The following is a 15745-nucleotide window of genomic DNA, read 5'->3' as shown; positions in this document are numbered from 1 at the left end:
ATGTGAGCACTGAAGGCCTATTCCAGCTGTCAGCAAAAGCATTGGAAAGACTGGATCAGGGCCTAAGGTTTTCAAATCTGAAGCTGGAAGGGTCTTACCACAAGAAGAAAAATCTGGTTCATGCTACAACATGATCAACTCTATTTCAATGCTAACAGTAACCTTTTTTAACTACTCCCAATGTAAACTGCCTCTTGAAACAATGATGTTTGGCGCCCGTGGACAGAAGTTGTGGTAAACTGAGAATATTTAAAAGCATGGAATACATAGCTCTCTGTGTGTATTTATCCATCAGATCACACAGACTTAACAATGACCATGGGCATTTATAGATGACTTAAATGGGTCCTATAATTATGGGGGAAATAGAGCTTGGATACCCCTTCCAACACAGATTCTTACAGCTCTTTATTCAGCAATACTTTTTGTAATGTTATTCTGTTTGAATAAGGGGACAGACAATCGCAGAGCAATGGCACCAACCAGCAAGTAAAATTACGCACATGTACATGTTTGCAGGACCCAGGCCTTATGGTACATATAGAAAAATATGTAACAGATTCCCATACAATGGGTTAGATTCTCACATGGTAAAAATTGGTGCAGCTCTTTATCAGAAGAGCCCATAAGGTGTTCCTTTATGCTGTTGACTCTCTAGATAACGTTACTGCCATTTAAGATGAGTTACAAGGATACCAAAAGAGTCAATCAACTTTGATTTTATGTTTTTGGCAATGTAGGGGAATATGACAAGATTGCAGTCTGCTACAGTAAATAATTAAAACGAATAAAGGGGCAGCACCATGGTTATGAATACATGACCTGTCTATTAGAGCTATACCCACCTACTGAAGTGAGGGAATGTTTTTGGTCAGTTGAATAGGGGAACTGGAAGGCAACAAGCAGAAAGGCAGATAACAGCCTAGTAAGTAACAACCCAACAAACACCAAGAAAGAGTAGCTCAGCCACTGGCTGTGAATTACACAGCTGTACAACCTGCATTTCCCTGAGCAAGATCCTAGCGATGAAAATCACACTGAACATACTGAAAGGTCCTGTTGGAAAGAGAGGGAGTTAAGTTGTCAGCAAATGCTTCTGAAGCAGACCCTAAAGGATTATGTCTCCTCAGCCAGAGGCTGGGTTAGGTACCTCAGGCCTGCAAGGATCAGATGGGACGTACCCATTGAGGACACACAGAGGAGAACAGTCTACATGACAGATGGGATAAATACTCTGTTCCTCTTATGCTAAGAAAGCCTCAGCTGGAATCTCCTGCTTGTTTTCTTCATCTTTTTTCCTCTACTTTCTACTTCTTTCCTCCATCTATATACCTAACTTTCATGTGAGCTAGAGTAGGTATTTGGGAAATCTAGTTTGGGATTCCAGATACTGCTCACCTGAAGACCATTACATGCAAAATAAATTGGTCTTTTGCAGCTAAAATCCTGTGATATAGTCCTCATCTAAAATTGTAAGTATTAAGTCTCATGTTTGTACATATAGGTGTCCTTTGGGGACACATTCCAGCTCACGCACGAAAAGCAGAAACCTGGCACTTCACTTCCATGGGAACCAGCAGGCTACCTTCAGATCCCTCCATCAACTTGTCCCTGTGTCCTGCTCCCAGTCTAGCTTCCAGGGTTCCTTCTGCAGTGCTCTAAATGTATGTGCTGGGCTGAGCTTTTAAATATCTCAATACCTTTTCTCCCCACCCCCCCCTCAAAATTTCAGAGAATTCATTCCCACCTGCCTCACCACATGGCTTTTTGCTTCTTGATACAGAAGCTGTGCATCTCAAGAGGGTCAACACAGGATCTGCAGATCTAACAACTTGTACTTCATTTCAGCATTCAGTCACCTTCACACCTTTCTATCTCTGCTAGTGAGGATGGGTGAACTCTCAAGGTTTACACGAGGAGCCAGAGGCAGGTGGAAAGCAGGACCCTCCACCCCTTTCCAGGGGCTGCAGGGCGTGGACTAGTCCAGAACCAGTCATACCACCACATTACCTATCTGTTGTGATACAGAAAAATAAAAGGACAGCAGCTTTCTACATGGAAAAGATAGAGCTGGGATTCACTCAGTAGAAAGATGTAAATAAAAAGCACTAGCAGAAACCCACATGCTGGCTGCTGCTAACACATGTCAGCACCACTGTGATAACATTTGTTTCACACATGTCCTGGCTTGGCAGGCACCTGATTTACATTTTCACACTTTGTATCAGCTTTCTACACACTTGTTCTCTAGCATATTGTTCATACATCAGACACCACTGTTGTCTTATTTTTCAGTGCCAAGTGACATAACTAAGTTATTGCCCAGGACAAAACTCTTGCTCTGAAGTACACCTGCATCAAAACACAATAACCTTGAGGTAACATACGAATTAATGACATGGCAGTTTTATTTTAAAAAGCCATTAACCTGTTAATAACTATGAGCCTATTTAATTTCCAGATTTCTCCCTGCTGCACTGTAGTAATGAACTCTGCCTGTTTAATTAAAAATGGTAACAAGTAACTATGACTCCACTTGTCTCAACAGAATTGCCCTCATTTCTAGCAGTCTTAGATTTGGCCCAGAAGCCACCGAACTCATTTGTCCCATTTTCTAAGGTACCAAGGTGGGACAGACCTGTACCAGAACCCTCCATATTTGCACACTCCTTTGCTAATTAAACTCCTGTAAGGTTGTCTCATGGATCAGATGCTTTCTCAGAAAAGACTGTGCTTTTATGCAGATGGACAGAGGACTAAACACAAATAGGTAGCTGTTTACACACCAGCTCAGCTGAGACTTTTAAAATATTTGAAGTCCTCTGTTGTTTACCAAAATGTTAATTTCCTTTTGCCTACCTGCACTGTTAATGTGGAAAGTCAATTTCACAAAACAGTAGGATTTTTTATCATTTTCATTGAAAACTGAGCTGAGGTATCTAATTATTACGTAAGAGTATTTTTATAGCCTGTAGAAGGAAGCGTAGGGAATCAGCTTTGTTTTCCTTTGAAACTACCCATCCATAAAGGATAGTATGGTAACCATCTCTGCTACCTGGCCTGCAGCTAGACCATGATGTACAAATACAGCCATACATGCAAAATTGGTCTCATCAAACTTGAATGGAAAACCTCACCTGTAAATCTAGACATCCATGGCTCTGGGAACTCTTTCCATTACTAGCACCTTAGCGCGGGATTGAATATATACTGACTTTCAGGTAAAATATTACATTTTGCACTAACATAAACATACTCAAAGCACTTGGTTATTGGGACGAAAAGGATACAGAACTGCAAAGGGAATCAGGCTACAGGGATTTTTGCTGCGGGTACCAAAAGTAGTGCCAAATGACATAAGACTACCCTGCGCTGAAAGGCATTTATATCACCTTACCTGACTGGTGTCTAGCATCAGGAAAGAGAAGCATGTTTGAAGGCCAAGTCAGAGCAGAAACCTCCTCCACAGAACCCAAACTACAGTCACCTACGAAGAAGAGTCCACAGGGTTAGGTGGATGTCTGTGAGTACCATTTGGTGAGTCTGTCCAAAGATGCTCATGCTTCTGAATACACCAATCAGACCTGAAACAGCAGTGTCAACATGGTACCACATAGTTGCATTGTTAACCCAGTCGTTACCTGTACAAATGAGAAACCGAGCCTATCTGAGTGAGGACTTTCAGTCTGACTAGACAAAAAGAAGTGAAGGAGGGAAAGGCAAGTGGATCCTTGAAAGCCTTACAGCAAGTAGCAATCAAACCACAGTTGAAGTCCACACATGAAAGCTCTCTCTTCAGAGATAGAGTCTTCAAAAGAGGGACAATATATCATGAGCATCTAACACTAGCAAAGCACACCACCAAGTCAAGAGCAAGCAACCTATCAATGCTGCATTAGAGCACTCTGTAGTAGAACTTTTATTCTGGCATACCAAGCGTCAGTGTTGCAGAGAAACGCCTGCCCTGGACAAGGAGGGTCCAGCCCAGGAAACAGCCATGGCGAGGAAGTAGCTAAATGCAACTCTGTTACTGCCACAGCTGATAGGACCAGGCACATGTTGAAGGGCAGTAGGAATCATGAGCAGATCAACAAGCACAAAGAAAAACAACATTTAAAACTGCTTTTACTGATTTTTTAGGCCCACGCTTTTACCTGGTGTCTGTGCCCAGTTTCATTTGCTGTGACTAAGCTGGTACGGAGTGACTCAGTTGTGTGTCTGAGCCTTAACTGTATGCCATCTTCAACCCTGAAGCAACAATGACACTACTTCCACTGTAAATGCCAAGGAAGTAATACACTTTGTTTAATTTCAGAAAATCTAGCTTCATTTTCCATTTCTCAGGTGACAGACACTAACAAAAAAAATGTATACTTAATTTAGAAAAAACAGTACAGATGGAAAAGGATACATGCTATTCTAGGTTCTATTTGCACAATACAATTTCTTTGGCTCCATCTACAAAGGTAGAATAAAAAAAAAATCCCACATGACACACAGGCTTTACTTTGCTGACTAGCATTAGACACATGAGCCTCTCACTCCAGTTCTCCATTAGAGCCAGGGACAAATGGCAAACGGAATCAATCCAAGAAAAAAAAAAAAAGCAACTGTTATTCTGCTTTAACCAGAGACTTCAAGAAATGTTTAATCTTCTTGTAGTTTGTACAGAACGGATGTTTATTTAAATAACAGTGGGGCGACAGTTAGAAGCTGATTGGAAAAGAAAGCTTGATATTTTTAAAGATGAAAAAACCCCCAAATTCTACAGCAATTATAATTCAATATCTCAATACCAGTAAAATATATAAAGCTTCCTGTCAAATGATTTCTATCCAGCATGAGTTTTTGAACTGACATCACTAATTATGGTACTTTAGCCTCAGTGTAAGACAGTTTTTGTAGAATTAACATCATCTTGCTATTAAAATACTTTTTTAAAATAAAAAGATACCTCAACCTAATTATCTTAACACCATACAAACTCTAGTATAAGTATTGACCTTTTTGCTTCCTTCAGAAATTACAATCAACATCCATCCTGCAGATTAATCTCCTAAATTAATGTTTCCTTGTCAAAGCGTCATGCTTTTTCATTTATGGGTTGTTGCTAATTGAAATTCTTCCCAATCTGCTATGCAGATAATTATCTAAAACAGACTTCACCGCCAGAGTACGCATGCTCCCTTTGTTATACGGTAAACTGTACCATCATTATTTGTATCATTATAGTGTTTAGATGTCCCAAATGATGCTGTGCTTTTCATCTGCTAGGTGTGGAACTAGGTGTGTACAAACACATAGTTATCTTAGCGCTTCAGTATCAATAAAGCCATGTTCACGTTTAAGTGCTCTGTTGCTTGGAACTAGCACACGTGGACACACATACACACAATGTATTGCATGAAAAGCAGAACAGTCAGTCTTTATTGCCTGGAGGGAGGATAGACATAAAAATGAAATGTTTTTATCCAAGATCATGTAAAATTTCAGAAGGAAGAGAAACTGAACTCTCAAATCTTCTGATCTGGGGTTGCAACTTCTCAACTAGCTCACTTTCAAGCCTTTATATTACATACATGCCACAATCCAGACTAAGAAAACCATAAATTGAGTTGTAATAACATAGCTAGCGTTTCTTAATTACACAGTCAAAAAAGGGAAAGAAAAATATAGTCCTAGTTTCCAGAATACACTTGAAATACTTTCTCTCTAAAGAGAGATGAAAAGACAGGAAGACAGACAACCTGCAAACAACAACAACATGGTAAAAACCTGCTGTCTTTACACATAGCTTTTTCATGTATATGATTATAGTCAAGAGAAAGGCAGGTAACTGACAGAATCATCCCTTTCACATCAGTGGTGGGCACAGTGCAGTAAACCAAGATTCTGAAAGAAGCTCCCATGGGTGTACTGAAGCAACTACTTGAAACAGCTATTTTTATATCTTCCTGAAGAAGCACAGAGGTGAATTACAAAGTACAAGGAATAATATTCCTGAAAAACAAAAGAGCTTGAATTTTAAGGTCTTAGAGAAAAACCACACAATCCTTTCAGGTACAAAGTTATTAAAAAAATTAAATGGAAAAGTTCACCTGGGATAAACGTTACTGCCCCATTCACACAAAGCAGGACAAAAGCAGCAGGATTTGTTTCCAGTGGAGTGGGATTCTGATGGGAAGAGAAACTTAAACACGAAAATATTAAACTGGTCTTTTGGGGGAGTTTAAAGTGATATAAATTGGAGATGGAAAGCAATCAGGACTGAAACAGATGCTGATGAGTTATTGAAGGGAACCAGATTCAACTACATGTACTAAGCCAGGCCACATCTTTATCTTCGTGAAGTGGTCCCCACCAACTAGTGTGCAATTCATCAACATTTTTGGCTTCTTCAATCAGCTTAGGGAATTTTTGTCAACATTTCTCTGAATTTCCCACTATTCTCCAGTAACATTACAGCCCCAAGAGATGGATCTACTAAGGACATGAAATCTCTGCTTTTTCATTACCCCCATCATTACTGCAACTTGTAAACACACTCTTTCATGCAACAGAGGGCTTTCTTCGTTACCATCTGCCTTCTCTCCATCCTCTTTCCCGGCTTCTGTACCACCTACCAGTCTACAACTCACGGGATATCAGTGCACAGAAAGTTACAGTTTGTGGTGATTTATAATCAAAGGAAAACTTGAAAATTATTTGTTTGTTGATTGGCACAGCAGATGAGTAATTTTTGTCAAGAAATTCTTAATTGGGTTGTTGTAGTCAAATCATGTCCTCACTTACTTGTGCCAGTTTATCTGTCAATAAATGATCAATAATGAAGTTATTCCCCATTTGCCCAGAGTTAAATTGGCCACAGCTATTTTAAGTACTTCATGTTCAAATATTGCCATATTATGAAGTAGTGCTGTAAGATAAAAGTTACTGATGTATACTGCTAACATACTGCCAACCTGAAGGACTTTTTGTGTGGAGATTTATATAATTAATAGCAGATTGTTCTCATATTTTTATTTCAGTAAACCACAGTGCTGCTGCCAATTCATAAAGCAGCTTCAAGATCTGTTCATGCTGAAAGACATTAAGACATAAGGGCAAGAAAATATTCACTTAAGTTTAAGGTCAACAATATGCCATGTGAAATATATACTGAAATGCATGAACTGTAAATGTACCACATTAAATATTCCATGAAGCTTTACTGGTTATGCTTGTTTAACTTTTTTATATATATATATATATGTGCGTGTGTATACACGCACGCACACACACACACATATACATATATCTGTATACACACACACACACATGTATTTCCCCAAAAATAAACTTCAGATCCCTGGCAGTATTATCATAAAACGATTCAGATATTGCATGTGCCTCATTCTTTGGCCTGATTGCTATCACATGAACTTTGAAACAGGCTCCTGTTTCTAATTAGGAAGGACATAAAAGTGTTTATGTAGAAGGAGAACCCAGAGAGCTTATTATGCGGAGTCCTGTTCAGAGCCAATGTGGTTTTGTCATGTGTATGTTAAAACTGACACAGCCAAGTTTGGTTACAGTCTGGTAGAGCGTCTGCAAGTAATTTACATAATTTCAAATGCCACAATGATAAATACATACAGCTCTGTGACAATCTGAGGGTTATGTCTGGAAATGAATGAAGAGAAAGCATTCAAAAAGGAGTAAGAATATTTATGAAGGAAACCATCATGGAATTGCTTAGACTGAATTTGGGTAAGGGTGGGAATGGAGTGAAGAGGAAGAAGCCTAAAACATACTTCTAAGGACTTGAGCGGAACTTATTTTTTGCTCTCCTTATTCTAAGGAAAATTACTCCTGCCATGCGCTTATACGTTTCATTTATATTGTACAGGCATAGCTGCCTGCCCATGGAAATACATTTGGAGAGATGGGAAGTGGAAATTAGTTTGCTGATCTCACAGCTGATCATAACTCCCCAAAGATCATAACTCCCCAAGGGAAAGCTCATTTTGGGTGGAGATTCATCTCAGCACAGATCTTGTCTACTCACGACCAAACTTCTGACTCAAGCCTGAGCTAAGGGCTTATTATCTCTCACACACTGAACAGGACTCCTTCTCAGATGTTGACTTTAATCACAAGAATTAGCCTTACTAGCAATCCAAAATCAATCCCTTCAGAGCAGGTATTATTTAGAATTACCCAAGGGAATCCTTTTTGTCTGTTTTCCTTTGAAGTTAGGAATCTCTCACTTCTACTTTGGATCTCCTCTAAGGAGTGAGAAAAATGTCCAAAGCTGGATCTGCATTCACACTCTCACTGTGGCCAGCTCCAATGAATAGTCCTGGTGGTAGAATGGCAGTTTAAGGTCTTCTGGAAAAAGCTTAGGGTGCTGGTGGCCTCTAACCTGCTTTATCCATTCATACAAGCTCTAGGAAGTGACTAAAAGGACGTGGTGTAAGTTAGGAAGAATGTGTTTGGACAAGCAGTCTGGATTATGCACTTCTTGACTATTGCTGTCAGCCTCTTTATATTATTTTTTTATGAGCAGAAAAATTGCTATAAATATTCAGTGCATATAAAAAGCCAGTAACAGCCCCCTTTGAAATACAGAAAAACGTGTATACTTGGAAGGAAAATTTTAATTTGGCAGGCTACAAGTTACATTGGTATTTCTAACTTTCACATCAACAGGGACCATGAGCTGACTCCTTGTTGGTGACACCTCTTGTCAGGAGAGTAAGGTGATCTCTGTACAGTTTCTACTTAGTCAAAAGTTATCAACATATTTTTAGATCCGGATTTACACAGCCTACTCTCTTCAGCTCAAAGCATTTCCCATCAAGTCCAGAGGAGAAATGTTCCAGTCAACCATAGCCAGACATGCAGCCCATAGGTGGGCAGGAAATGTACCTTCAAACCAGCCTCAGACCTCTCTAATTTACAGTGGAAGAAGTAGGGATGAGGGAAAGCTAGTTAAAAATCCTGACTGGCTTGAGGATTATGTGAGCAAAAATAGCTGTGACTTCGTGCCACAAAATCTTCAGCAATCACAGCCTGGAGGCCTGGCTATAAAGTCCCAGCACAACCATGATGGATGGGTTGTAGTGCCTTCATGATTTTTTCAAGGGATTGGAAAAGAGAAGGCATCCTTTTCGTTTTGCCTGCTCTCTCATCTCATTAATGGCCATATTTTACTATAAATTGAATGCCACAGTGAGTGTGAATGTACGTCCAACCTTGGACATTTTTCTCACTCCTTAGAGGAGATCTAAATCTATCTGGGCACAGTTTGCTGAAATGCTGCTGGGAAAAAGAACATCTGAAAGAAAAAAACAAGGAAAATCAACAGCAATAAAGAAGGTTGAAAGAGCACAAATAAGCAAGGATATATGATCTGAGTTAATCTCTTTCTCATTGTTCTGCATATTAAAAAAAAGGATCAATAACAAACAGCAAACATCAGCTTGTAGCTCAAGCCATGTCATTTCCATGGTTTATATTTTGAAGACTGATGTATTTACAGTTTCTGTGCAAACTAAAAGTATGCTTCCATGATGGTAAAAGAATTACAGCCCATAAATTGGGTACTATCACCTTCTGCTCAAGTGCCTTCATGGTGGATTAACCTAAGCCATTTCACTTCACGCTTGTGATGGACTAGGCACACCAGTTTAGTTTATATTTCTGATATGCAGGGGCCTTACACAACCTAAATTCACATTCAAAGAATTTTACTTACTACCAGTGCAGCAAAAGCACTTCATAGTACCAGAGTGAAAGGTGCAGGGAGAAATCAATGCCCATACAGCTTGCTTTGGCAAGAAGAGGACACATCACAGTACAGACCTTACTCTCATTCTTCCTAGCTTATTCTTGTATGACTTCATTGCTTCCCATGGTGCTACTTGTGATTTTTGCATGTATAAGCAGGAGTAGAAAAAGGTGCAAATTGCCTGGGAACAGCCTTGAGAGGACAAGTAAAAAAAAAAAAAGGGAAATGTGGAATTTCTTCAAGTAGGACTGCTTTCTGTACTTGCTTGCTGTACTAAAGACAGCCAAAGCCACATCAAACACTTTTAGTTATTCTTCTACATAAACACCAGTTGAGATCACCACTGGGAGGAGCTACAATCCATCTGGAAAGAGAGGTGGCCATGAGTGGAAGTGGCATGTCAACAAGACACTATCCTTAAAACATGACATGTGACACAAAGACGTTTGCAAACAGCTGGCTTTATACATACTTGTAGGCATATGTGGGCAGACCAGCCCACACAATGTTGGAGCAGTACTGTCAAACCACTCATTCTGCAAAACAACAAAGCTTTGGGCTTGTGGCCATATGACTGAATACAGAGATGAGTCAATCATAAACCTAGAGATGCTCAACAAACTAAACCACCAAAGGGTTTACAATGTTAGTGAACATTGATAAACACATCCAAAAATCATCTAGAACCATTTTATCTTTGTAGGACTTCTGACAAAATCCAGCACCTCTATAGAATACTTCTTATTCTGTTCACTCTTCTTCCCTGTAATTGCAGGTTTGGTAGGAATCCTGAACACCTTGGCTGAGAAAGAGAAAAAGGTACAGAGACTGAAATGGCCAAAACTGATCACCATTATCAGCTGTACCTGGTATAAAGAGTATTGCAGCAAATTACAGGCTTCAGTTGAAAAAAGCTCGACAAACAAGTTATTTCCTGCTTTTAAAAGTGTATTTCTGGGCTCCAAAATATACAGACTAATAATAAGCATTCAAAAAGCTTCCAGAAAAATATATAACCCGTAGACAAAATTATCATTTTGTCCAAAACGGAAAATTATGCCTTGGTGGGGGGGAAAGCCACCGATGTTGACATTCCAAAGTCAGGATATTGGCTTTGTCCAAAACTGGCTAGTCAGTCTGAATCTATGACTTCTATGACTATAGCTACCCATCTTTGTCTATTTTTATGTGCTGTGCAGTCTATCAAGATTCAGCTAAGTACAGACTTTTGTCTGGCAACTCCAATGAGGACAGGATTGGAAGACAAAAAGAGACAGGAGCTTGATTTTTTTTAACTACTCTTTGATGCGCATCAAACAAGTGTCCCAATTATACCCAACCTATTCACACCATGACACACAAACATCTGCACTTCCATGAAGGTGCACAAATATATCTCAAAAAGACAGACTCACTCTTGTACTATTGTCAAGGTGCAGCAAGCAGTGAAAAGAAGGTGATGTCAGGGAAGCATCAGCCAAGCAATGTTTATGCTCAAGTTCGGCACCTGCTAAAGATCTGGAACAATCTCCTGTTATATTGTTGAAAAAAACCACAACTAGTTTAATAAGAGAGTCCTATAAGGTTAGGAGATGTAGCATTAGGCAGTGCCAGGGACTACATGTGATTATTCAGATGACAACTTCCAGCTCCAGCTCAATACTCTAAACCATCCCCTCAGCGTACTGAAAGTCTCTGGGACCAAGATGATTCGTTCTGGGAGCACATTTACCAAATCACTTAGCACAGGTTGCACCATAGCTGCTCTTTGCAAAGTTTTGGCACGGGCATTGGGATATGCCCACACAGCACTGTCCAGTGCTCTACAGCATGACTGGAGCCAGCTAGGCTTCCTGCAGCTGCCACAACCATGCCAGCCAGCCTGGCTAACTTGCACCAATGTTTAGAGTACAGGCACTACAAACAGGATGGTCAGAACCATATCCAGAACACCTGCACTTTGCCCTTTCTAGCCCACCTCCATAATGTGCTCCATGATCAGTCTTGAACTCCCATTACTAACCCCTGTTTTGTGTAACTGCTTGTAACAGAGATCAGAAAGGAAAAATTCCCTGTAGGGAGGATTACTAATTTAGTGAAATCCTGCAGGGACTCAAAAAAATCTGCAATAAAATAAAGCATGCTCTGGAGTTTTCAAAAGACTAGCAGGCTTTGAGAGAAAACAGGTACTCCCAAGCTGTCATTGCTCTTCTTTGCAGGAGCCAGCTCTGTGGAAAAATGCAACATTCCGATTTGTGAATGTGATCCAATTTTTTTAACTAGGCTGCTGCCCAAAATAAGGCATTAAAGAACTTCCCTGACTCAAATTATTTTCCCATTTTAGCTTTCTGGAAGGGGACTCTCTCCACTGACCAAATTTGTTATTTTGGTTATTTGCCATTTCCAAAAAGTAATGAAATGTTATTCATTTTAAGGGGTGGAGTGGCAGCTTTAAAGTGTAATTCTTTACAACAGTGAATTTACTTTTTCATTTGCAACTGATCAAATTCTGCAAGCAGAGTGTGGAAATTTGTTTAGCTCTCAGTTCACTATTATGCAGTCATGATTAAATCAATCAATCATTGGTATGAACCTGAAAACCTCAGTCAGAATTTTATTTTTAAAATGCTGTTCCCAGCTGCAGTGGATTCAGTTTTTACTGCATTACAGGACATTGCATTGGAAGTATGGCAGAATTCAACCAGAAGCTTTTTTAGTACACTATTTCAGACAGAGCTTCTCACGCCCCTCTCTCCCTTTTCTTGTATTAGGCATATTTCCTGGATGATCATTAGGCACATATAACTAGCCTCAGTCACCATCTATCAAGAACTGAAAGAATTAAGATAGTTGATATGCATAGATCACTTCATAAATCAGACCTGTCTCAAAGGCATTGCTTGCTGAGCAGTTACAGAAAACATATCCTGAAGTTACATGTGGCATTTTAAAGCTAATGCAGTATTTACAAAACTGAACTAATGAAACTAACACCTTCACTCAGTGTATCAACCAAACGCAATATCAAAAAGTGCTGAAAACTGGCATATCGATTCTCAATATATAAACTTTTTACAAAAAAAGAAAAAATGTCTCAAGCCATTAGCCATTTCACAGGAGCTACACAATAAAGTCCCAGACAACAATTTCAAGACCAAGCCCAGGATCCTTGAATACAGAAGCCCAAGTCCCTACTGCCTCTATCCAAAGATCAGGGACTTAGGCATACAAAGCTGTTTAGATATCTACTAAGATTTCCAAGAGCACCTAGCCAGATTTGGTACTGGTTTCAGCTGGGATAGGGTTAATTTTCTTCCTAGTAGCTGGTATAGTGTTATGTCTTGGGTTCAGTATGAGGAGAATGTTGATAACACTGATGTTTTCAGTTGTTGCCAAGTAGTGTTGTCACGGTTTAACCCCAGCCAGCAACTAAGCACCACACAGCCGCTCATTCACCCCCCCCCCCCACCCAGTGGGATGGGGGAGAAAATCGGGAAAAAGAAGGAAAACCCGTGGGTTGAGATAAGAATGGTTTAATAGAACAGAAAGAAGAAACTAATAATGATAACACTAATAAAATGACAACAGTAATAATGAAAGGATTGGAATGTACAAATGATGCGCAGTGCAATTGCTCACCACCCGCCGACCGACACCCAGCTAGTCCCTGAGCAGCGATCCCCTGCCCCCACTTCCCAGTTCCTATACTAGATGTGACATCACATGGTATGGAATACCCCGTTGGCCACTTTGGGTCAGCTGCCCTGGCTGTGTCCTGTGCCAACTTCTTGTGCCCCTCCAGCTTTCTTGCTGGCTAGGCATGAGAAGCTGAAAAATCCTTGACTTTAGTCTAAACACTACTTAGCAACAACTGAAAACATCAGTGTTATCAACATTCTTAGCATACTGAACTCAAAACATAGCACCGTACCAGCTACTAGGAAGACAGTTAACTCTATCCCAGCTGAAACCAGGACAAGCGTTTAGACTAAGTCAAGGATTTTTCAGCTTCTCATGCCCAGCCAGCAAGAAGGCTGGAGGGGCACAAGAAGTTGGGAGGGGACACAGCCAGGGCAGCTGACCCAAACTGGCCAAAGGAATATTCCATACCATGTGACATCATGGCCAGTATATAAACTGAGGGGAGTTGGGTGGGGAGGGATCACTGCTCGGGAACTAACTGGGTGTTGGTCGGCAAGTGGTGAGCAATTGCATTGTGCATCACTTGTTCTGTATATTCCAATCTTTTTATTATTATTACTGTAATTTTAGTATTGTTATTACTATCGTTATTAGTTTCTTCCTTTCTGTTCTATTAACCTGTTCTTATCTCAACCCACAAGTTTTACTTTTTTCCTGATTCTCTCCCCATCCCATTGGGTGGGGGGATTGAGTGAGCAGCTGCGTGGTGCTTAGTTGCTGGCTGGGGTTAAACCACAACAGGTACTTCAAGTCAGGTGAAAAAAAAAAAAATGGATTTTAGGTACTTACCCTGTTTGAGCACATGTGAAAAATTTGCTAAACAAACACCAGCTTCATTCAGTGACCAAGTACAGTGTAAGGTCCAATTTCAGGTCTCACAGCTAAAAGCTGAACTGAGTATTTATACATGTTTCTGTCCCAGGAAGGTGGCAGACAGCCACACTGTCTTCCAGCGTGGTCCAGCCCGGTAGAGTCTGAGCACATACTGTTCGGTCCAGAGAAACTCTGTCTGTTGTTCTTTATTGATTTTCACAGTATGCAACATGGACACAGATCACACTGAAGAATCAATGCATGCTAGGCAACCCACACTGTTGAGAGAAGGTTCCTTAAAGCCCTAGTGTCCCTAGCAAAAAAATGTCATTCATCCACGAAATTAAATGCAATATACATCCAAATCCTAGTATTTACCCTAGAAACCTAGTCCTGGAAACCTCAAATATGTGATCAGAGCACCCCTTCAGGAAATGATCTTGCCAGACAGACTGCTCCTGGTGACTTCAGAAGGCTTACCCTGTGCAAGCTCTGCCCAATTCTGGACAGCAGATCACATAAGGACGTGCTACATGTTCGTAGCAACGCAGCTTTAAAGGACACTAATTTAACGTATCGGGGATTTATGTACCTCCAAAAAAGCCAGAATTGAAAGCAGAAAGAAGGAATGCTGGTCTGAAACACTTGGTTGTCTTTTTTTTTTTTCCCCAAAGTCTAGACCTGCAACTCAGCTACTATTTCACTGAGGAGGGTAATGTTTGCACTGCAACTTTTGTCAAGAAAAGATAAGTGATGCTTATGCAATACAGTGTGAAAGACCATTCTAATCTACTTGATGCCTTTCACCGCTTCTTCTGCAGCCAGCCTCCAAGATGGAAAGAAACAGTTACCACAACCATGAAGAAAAAGTGTAGCAGCAATAGTTACAGAGGCTTGAAGATCCCTCTGAAGGTCCCAAACTCCTCACAATGCACCTGGTAGCACAGCTGCCATTACCAGCTCTGCCCCATGCCCAGAACTGCTTGCTAAGCCAGAACTGCTCTTCAGACTCTGAATGGTGGTGGCCACGAGGTACTGCCAACAGGCAGTCTACCTTCTCTGGGCTGCTTACGCTACGCAGACAAGCACTGTAAGACAAGGGAATTAGAGCTTCATAAACTGTATGCTTTCGTATTGAACAGGCAAAGGAAGAGCTTGCTTTGCACTTAAAGAAACAGGAAAATTTTGATGTTATTAAGTTACTAAGATTAACTACAACTTCAATAATAAGCCACTGTCTAGCTTCTTATAAAACACAGCAAAAAAATAACCAGAACAAGAGGGCCCTCTTCTTCAGAATAACATTGCACGATTTTATATTTTTAGATTAAAGAGGCACATTGATAGAGATTAAAATACATAAACACAATAATAAGAAACTTGTTTGCTTGTACCTCTAAACCCTTCTCTGGGTTTTAAAATGGAGGACTCCTTCCTTGTTTTGAGCACATTTCCTCT

The 15745-nt window shown here is 40.3% G+C and overlaps 1 protein-coding gene across 1 annotated transcript in view; it reads right to left on the bottom strand.

Annotated features, from left to right (window-relative positions):
- SPATS2L (spermatogenesis associated serine rich 2 like) overlaps positions 1-14357 on the bottom strand; it is a 147205-nt gene extending 132848 nt beyond the window's left edge. Inside the window, exon 1 of the mRNA XM_052791566.1 lies at positions 14264-14357. The gene's annotated coding sequence lies outside the window, so the exon portion shown is untranslated. The remainder of the gene's footprint in view (positions 1-14263) is intronic.
- Between the last annotated feature and the right edge of the window lie 1388 nt (positions 14358-15745).

This window comes from Harpia harpyja, chromosome 7 (assembly GCF_026419915.1).
Source record: "Harpia harpyja isolate bHarHar1 chromosome 7, bHarHar1 primary haplotype, whole genome shotgun sequence".
Lineage (NCBI taxonomy): Eukaryota > Metazoa > Chordata > Aves > Accipitriformes > Accipitridae > Harpia > Harpia harpyja.
This window is presented reverse-complemented; position numbering and strand designations above follow the sequence as displayed.